Source organism: Eulemur rufifrons, chromosome 3, assembly GCF_041146395.1.
Source record: "Eulemur rufifrons isolate Redbay chromosome 3, OSU_ERuf_1, whole genome shotgun sequence".
NCBI classification, from domain to species: domain Eukaryota; kingdom Metazoa; phylum Chordata; class Mammalia; order Primates; family Lemuridae; genus Eulemur; species Eulemur rufifrons.
This window is the reverse complement of record NC_090985.1, coordinates 59,518,562-59,526,219: the sequence shown is the minus strand read 5'-3', so window position 1 is coordinate 59,526,219 and position 7,658 is coordinate 59,518,562. Positions and strand designations below refer to the sequence as shown.

At 48.3% G+C, this 7,658-nt stretch overlaps 1 pseudogene; it reads right to left on the bottom strand.

The window, feature by feature from the left end:
* Window positions 1-1,941: 1,941 nt before the first annotated feature.
* On the bottom strand, window positions 1,942-2,782 carry LOC138381381 (aldo-keto reductase family 1 member B1 pseudogene; annotated as a pseudogene).
* Between the last annotated feature and the right edge of the window lie 4,876 nt (window positions 2,783-7,658).

Sequence of the window (7,658 nt, the reverse complement as noted above, 5' to 3'; positions counted from 1 at the left end):
CAGGGTCATAAAACATGTTTGCATAGACTGACATCCATCCAATAACCAGGTAAAAAAATGTATTTAAAAAATCAAATGAGCGCTTGCAGCATTTGTCCAGCTGAATGATGGGATGAAGGGGTACGTCGGGGGCAACAGGTGCAGCAGAGCAGTGAGAAAGGCGGGCGGATCCCCAGGTTGGGTAGCAGCCCTGCACCTTGCCTTGGCTCTCCGAGTACTGAGCGGGCAAAGGCCAATGCAGACAGCATGAGACAGACATTCCTGGCCCCACGGAGTCTCGGAGCGTTCCCCTCCCGACACCATGAATAAACCAGCACTGTCATCTGAAAGTCTCTTCTGGTGGCATTAGAGCCATGACTGTTGGCCCCGTTTCAGGTGAGTTCACAGCCTACAAGATTTGAAGCCCTGACTCAACAAACCTTTCTCCATGGCCCATTTATTATCCAAGTGGCTCCTTGATGACAATTCCTCCTCCGCTGGGACTCTCACGGGGTTGGGCCCAGGAGGGATTTAAAGATTATACAGCTAATCTCCCTCACTTCAGAGGGGAGGAAACTTGGAGTCCTGTGGCTTCTCCTCCTCTCACACACGCTTTGCTAACTGAGACGGTAACAGAAGCTGAACACGGTTGGTGGGCCAGAGGGGCTGGCATTTCCCCAGGCGTTAGGAGTGAAAGAGAAACATCCCCACTGTGGCCCCTGGGTGCTGAGACTTCACAGCTGTGGGCTGGGACAGCCTGGAAAGTGGGCTCCCTCCCTCCAGCCTGGTGGTCTGAATTGCCTGTGAGTGGAAGGCCTCAGGTGGCCGTCGGGATGCAGGTGCCACGGGGCTGCCCACTGTGTTCCCTGTGTCATGACCTGCCAGCGGCTTCCTGGAAAACACTCAGCTGATGCTCAGCAACCCTGGGCTTGAGGGATCAAAGTGACACACATTTCACAACAAGGTCCTTTGGCTTAAGTCTTCATCCTCTAGTGAAATGCAAATATCCTTGAACAAGAGGTAGGAGAATGGAAAACTAGATCCTAGTACCAGTGCTGCTGCAGGTTCCTGTGAGGCCATGGGCAGCATTCTGAAACTCTTGAGCCTCAGCCTGTGGGTCAAGAATACCATCTCTGAGGGACCTTCACGTGCTAGGATTCCAAGGGAAACAGCTAAGAGTGAATAACTGCTCATGCTTTACCGTGGTCCTTTTCCAGAGAGCAGCTTAGGGGCAGGGGGTGTGGGGAAAGAGGCTGTGGGCCCTGAGAGGGAACTTCCCAGCCTGCCTCCGGGCTGCCCAGCACGGAAGTCAGTGCTCAGAGTCCACCACGCTGCCAGTCTGGACAACTACGTCTTGAGCCCTTACGAGGGGGCAGCTCTGTTTCCAGAGATGTGACAGCCAGAATCCAAAGCCTCTGTTCCTTGTGAGGAAACTGGAGAGATGGTTCTGGGATAGCTCCTCTTCCCTGCATGAGGCAAGGGACAAGCTGGCTGAAAAGGAGAGGTACCCGCTGGGTGCGTGACAATCCTTCAGTCACCAAGCAACTGCTTCCCACAGTTTTATGCCATGAACACTCTTGCCAGTTTTCTCCAATAAAAGATGAGATGGCTTCACTTTTTTGTTCATTTGTTTGACTTCTGAGGGCCCACTACTGTTTTTGTTCTTTCCCCACAAACGCAGTTTTTAACTGAGGTGAAGAGAAGTCTGGCTAAAAGGATTATAGTTCCAGGCAGTCAACACTCAATTGTTAGTGGCACTATGTGACTATAGATTTTGCTTCTCCTTGTCAGAAAAGGATATTCAGGCTGTGTTGTCCCCAGCTGAGCAAAGAGAAGGGCAAAGAAAACTGGAAGAGGCTTCTACTCCACCAGCCCTTCTCTTCAGACCCAGCATCAAGCTAGACAGGCCCTCACCGGTCAGTCTGCAGGTTGCTGTCCCATGGCCGAGGGACACAGGCCATACTACATTTGCAAGGAAGATGAGGCAGGAAAGGTGGTCATACCATTGCTGCTTGGTTCAGAGTCAAAGACCTTAAAGTTCTTAGCAATGTGTTCAGCGTCACAGACTTGGGCATCACACCAAGTTTCTCTGCAGGGGGAACTGGATCAGAACCTGGGCGGGAGTTTTATTGTGCTTGGCTGCGATTGTCTTGATCCTGGGATCTGGAGTCCTCAGGCTTGGCCCAGGGCTTGTCAGGAGAGGCAAGGGGACAGTAGGCAGTCACCACAATGCCTTTGGACTGGCAGTGCTGGATGAACTTCTGAGTTAGGTACGGATGGCACTCGATCTGCTTAACTGCCGGCTTATACTTTAAGGCAGGTTTCTTTAAGATCCTCTTGATCTGGAGGTGGTTGAGTTGGAGATGTCAATAGCTCCCACCAGCCCTTCATCCACCAGCTCTTCCATGGCCATCCATGTGTCCAAAATATCTGTGTCACTGCGAACCGCGTTGCTTGCCTTGTCCAGTGGGAAAAATTCCTTCCCAGGATTAAAGTCCATTGGCCAGTGAATAAGGTAGAGGTCCAGGTAGTCCAGCTGCAGGTCGCTGAGTGCATTCTGGAAGGCTCCTTCCACCAGAATGTTCTCATGGTGCATACACCGCAGCTTGCTGGTGATGCAGACCCTCACACCTCGCCACCTGCTCCTGAGCTTCTCCTGGGTGCCCATCCTGACCTCGTTCTCCTTCTAGCACATGTAGGTGCAGTCGATGTGGCAGTATCTGATGTCAGTCGTTACCTTCCCAGCCTGGGCCACCTGGCCTGGAGGGGACTTCCAGGTGCCCAGCCCCAGGAGGGGCATCATGGTGTCACTGTTGAGCTGGCCGTAGCTGCTGTGCTATACAGACCCCTGCCCAGAACTGTGCCCCACTACTGTTTGAGTTTGAGTTTCAGTTACCCCCATTTTAGGCAGAAGAGGAGTCTTTTTAGCCCGCATCAGGGAGAACTGGATTGTGGCAGGCAGGAGAATGTTGCTGTCGATGTTGTACTCAACATGAGTGGATGGTGCGTGTTGGTCTTGGGGTTAGCTACGGGGTTGAGTAAAATAGCCAATCGCCATGTTTCCTGCCTGTCCAGCAACTTTTAAACTCACCTTTGCTGTATTTGGGAAATTTCCTGCTTTAGGAGTCTTATTGTCACCAGGAAATTCAATTCACAAACTCCCCTGCCATTATAGCACAGGTTGACAAGCTGGGGACCCCCATCAAGTTACCTGTGGGAGACTTTGACTTGGAAGGAAGGAATGACGTTACGGAACCCATTTTGCTGGCAAGACAGGTAGCAGAGGTTTCTTTTGGAAGAAATGGGGACTACATGGCATCTGTGGTGTGGCCGTGCTGATAGCTTTTTCCTTGGAGGGGCAGTCACAGGGCAGCAGCTTTTCCGTCAGGGCAGTTCTATAGCAGCAGCACTTGAACGTTGTTCCATGAAATTGGTTCTCCAAGCTCTTGCTAATTCTGTGAACTACCAGCCAATTTGCTTTTAGCAAACTCCTTTCTGCTTGATTACCAGGATCAGCCTTTGTGGCTTACAGGTGAGGGCCCTGAAGGATGTAGCAACTGACTACTAACTTGATTGCTCCTCTCTCAGACGCTCTGAGCCCCAGCACTGCTCGGCACGGCAGCAGCAGGAGTCCCAGCCCGACCCTCGGCAGTTCCCCTGCTCAAACCTCGTTCCTCCACACATTTCTTTCCTGCCTTTCAGGTCTGGGCCTCCCATACGTTCCTCTCGAGTTTAACCGCTCACACTGCCAAGCCAACAGCCACCCATGGGAAACGGATCAGTGAAGAAGTGGTTCTGTAAACCCTGTGTGACCCCGGAGCCACCCTCAGCCTGGTGTCAAAGAGCCAGCCGGTCATGCAGGGAGCACGAGTCCTCGATTCCGGAGTGCGAGGCCACGTGCCCCTCCAGGATGGCAGCCCCCTTGGGGGTTTCTACTCAGGTTCCAAATACCTGACCATCATCCCATTCACAGAGCCTTGCTGTCTTCCTGCTTAGATAACTCACCAGTAGCCCATGAGAGAACCCAAAGAAACGCCCAGGTAGGTCATTTCTGCTTGTCTCCAGTGAGACATATTTCTCGAACGTAAACCCTAGGAAGACAAGGAAGCGTTCACTGATGTAGCAACCCCGGTGTCTAGAGCCATTCCTGGCACATAATGCAGTTCTCAATGCATCACTGTTGAATAAATTATGCATAAATGCAGGAATTTATTTAAACTGCAATCTTTCTGCCCAATAGTGGTCTGAAACATACTGTGGTAGGAATGAACAGCATGATTTTGGATCACAAAAAACATACACAGAATTTCTATCCATTGTTCTAGAAACCTATAATCATGAAGCGGGAGGCCCTAGTGGAGAAGAATGTGTAATCTCTGTTATGTTTGATACCCCTGATAATTAAAATTTATGGGCACTTGATATATTTTTATTCTAGGCAGCCCTGCAAAATCTTTACTACCTGCAAAGCCCCTTGTTTAAAAAAAATGAAGAGGCAACCATGTATATTGACATCTTTGGTTTTAAGCCTACTTGAAACTGGTCTTCAATGCCTGTATTCATTAAATACAGCCTCCTGATGACATCACCCTCTTGCAGTGGCCTTTGGGAGATAGTGGAAAGTCTCATGTCAGACATGTTTTTAGTCTGTGGCTGACACCACGTTAAAGCTTTTGCATGTGTCACCTCACTTATCCTTCAAGGACCTTGAAAGATGTAAGTCATATAACAATCTCCATTTGGCAGATGAAGGCAGTGAGGCATAGAGACATTGAATTACTTGCTAGTGGATGGTGAAGTCAAGATTCCAAGCCAGCCCAGCTGCCACCAGAGACTGTAGACTTACCCACCGAGTCTTTGACAACTGGTAGACCAGAGGATTTCTGGGGCCTGTCTAGTGTCTATGTGTAGGAGAAGATGCTTGAAGATGACTGTCATCCCAAATATCCAGTCCACACGCTGAGTCGCACAGCACCTGCTAGAGGCCCACTGAGAGGTACTGTGAGACCTAAACACCCCGGTGACAGTCACTGCTTCTAGGAGGTTATTCTCCAGCCTTAGACTCTGGCGTGCCCCATTCCCACAAACACAACTTTTTAAAACCAAGTATCTCTGGAAAATTCTGTGTGTGCTCATTCAACAGAATGCAAAGGCTCAATTTCCTATCTTACCTTTTAGGTTAAATATTCTATGCCTTCTAGCCTTGCTTGCTGTAAGCACATGGAATCCACTTTTGGAGTTTCTTTGATGGAAAAGTTTCTCTGGATTGCCAACTGACCTCAGTGGCAAAGATATGACAGTAACATTATTTGCTTTAATTTGCCAACACCAAAAACTTTGTCACCAGTTACTCCAACCATTTCAGACTTCTCTTCAGGTTGCTTACGAAAGTTTGCCTGAATGGATTAAACTTTGGTGGGAAGTGGAGTGGTGTGGGGGGAAGAATTGGATTTCTCCCTCTATTTTCCTATCCCTTCACCCTTTAGCCATCACAGTGAGAATGAAATCTATAGACTATTTTAAAGTTAACAGACAGCCACTCAGTCATAGAGCTCTTTTATAATTAACTGTGAATAAATGATTTTTCAGATGCTTCACACATATTAGTATGTTTGTGGAGAAAACTTTTGTCATTGTTCTAAGGCTCCGGTGTAAGCTGGACTTTATGGAGATTAAGTCAGTGGATGGAGGCTCCTGTCTGAAAGTCTCTCATCTTTTATTTCCTTCTTGTTTCACAAGGATGACATTTATGAACAGTTCCCTTCGTAAGACAATACACTGAGAGCATCCCCAGGAGGGAAGCTTCTATATTGAATCTCTTGGCCTGATCTACTTGTGTTCTATCCTGTTATCCAAAGTCAAAGCTAAAAATATAAACCTGAGGTTATAGCCAACAACAGGGTAAAAAAAAAAAAAACAACCCCAAAAACCATTAAAACCATCTCTGCTTCTTTGCCAGAACAGGAAGTCATCCCTCAATAGAGGATATTAATGCCTAAGTCATAGAAAGGCCACGAAAAGGTAACCCAGCACAGTCGAGGCAGTTGTTTTGGAGGTGGAGGGCTCACTTCCCACCCTCACAAGGGGCTGCTAAGCAGGGGACCTCACTAAACGCCCAGCAGTGGAAATGTGCCAAGTGTTCCCAAGGAGGGGCTTTCTCAGTGTATGGGGCTCCACTGGGAAGCCAGATCTTAATCAAGCCCCTGATTACTTGGCCATGTCCACGATGTAGTATTTTTCCTGGAATCAGAAAACAGCTGAGGACAACAGGCAAGTCCTTCCTCCTCATCTACTTTCCTTATTTTGGTTTTTTGACCACTTTTTTGAAAACTGGGATAGGTGCCAGCCCTTTCTTACAGGGGTGGAGCCTACAATTTGGTTTCAGTTTGATTTATCCCAGTATCTAACCCCGTGTGGAGTTCAACTAAGAATTTTATAAACATTCTTCGATGCTAACGATATGCGTCTCACAATCTAGACATCTGGACACAGTGTTAAACAAACATTACCCACCACAAAAACCAGTTGGATCTGCTTGTGGTTACTTCAGCTCCAGTCGTTTCTTCTTTAAGGTCTGGCCTGATACCTGTGGGGATCAGCTTCTGACCCCACTGGGCTGCCAGCTCGGTGAGTTAAAGCTATCCCTGAACCATTTGCTGTTTTGCTCAGACTGTACTGTGGAGCTGGATGGCCCGGCCCCTCCATTATGCCAAACCCACTTGTGACAGTTCCTGGTGAAATATTTTTCTCTGGGCCAGATTCTCAACAAAAATATTGCAAGATCAAGACATGATGCTCCTCTCTCTCATAGGGATGGATCCAGAAGGTATTTGGAAGTGAGATTTCAGAATTCTGTCCCTATTGGACCTCCCATGTGCTCATGGGAAAGGTTTCCACTGAACTCTACTTACCCTGAATACAAGGTAGAGAGAACATAATGGTTGACTCACCAGCATTCTCAAGCCAAAGCTTCTATACGTTGTTCTTACATTATCCACGATCCCGTTATTGTCAATCACAACAGCTAAGGTTTATTGATCACTTTCTAAACATATAAGGAATTGTTAAGCCTTTTACATGCAAGATCTTTCCTTCTCATCACGACCCTGTGAAGTGGGTATCACTGCTGTTTCATTTTACAGACAGGGGAACTATGAAGGAGCAAGGTAGACCCGCTTGCTCAAGGGCATACGGTATAGGAATAACAGAGCCACCACTAACCCAGGTCTGTCTGGTTCCAAAATTTGTTCTCTTAACTATGACCCTAAACTGCCTGTCCAGTCAGGGGTGATGACAGGGAAAAGAAACCCAATTTGTATAATGGATGATGGTTACATGACGTGCCAGACTCACGCACAGTTCTTCCATTCCAAGACCCTCCTGGGTGGCAGTCTAGCTCCCTTGCCCAGGGTGCTGGGGACACAGGACTCCATGTGGAGGAGGTGACAGAGTGAAGGAAGAATGTTAAGATGCAGAGCAGGGGGCAGAGAGGGAGGACAGTCCAGTGGGGAGGGAGCTTCTTGGGGAGATATGGAGAGAGAATGTCCTCTGAACTGCATAAAAATGGTCAAAGACGGTAGAAAGGAACCGTCAGCTGAGGGGCCATCTTAGAACGCAGCTGCTGGTGCTTCCAGTAGCACTAGTGCTATGACTGTGAGTTTCAGCGTGTCCAGCCACCA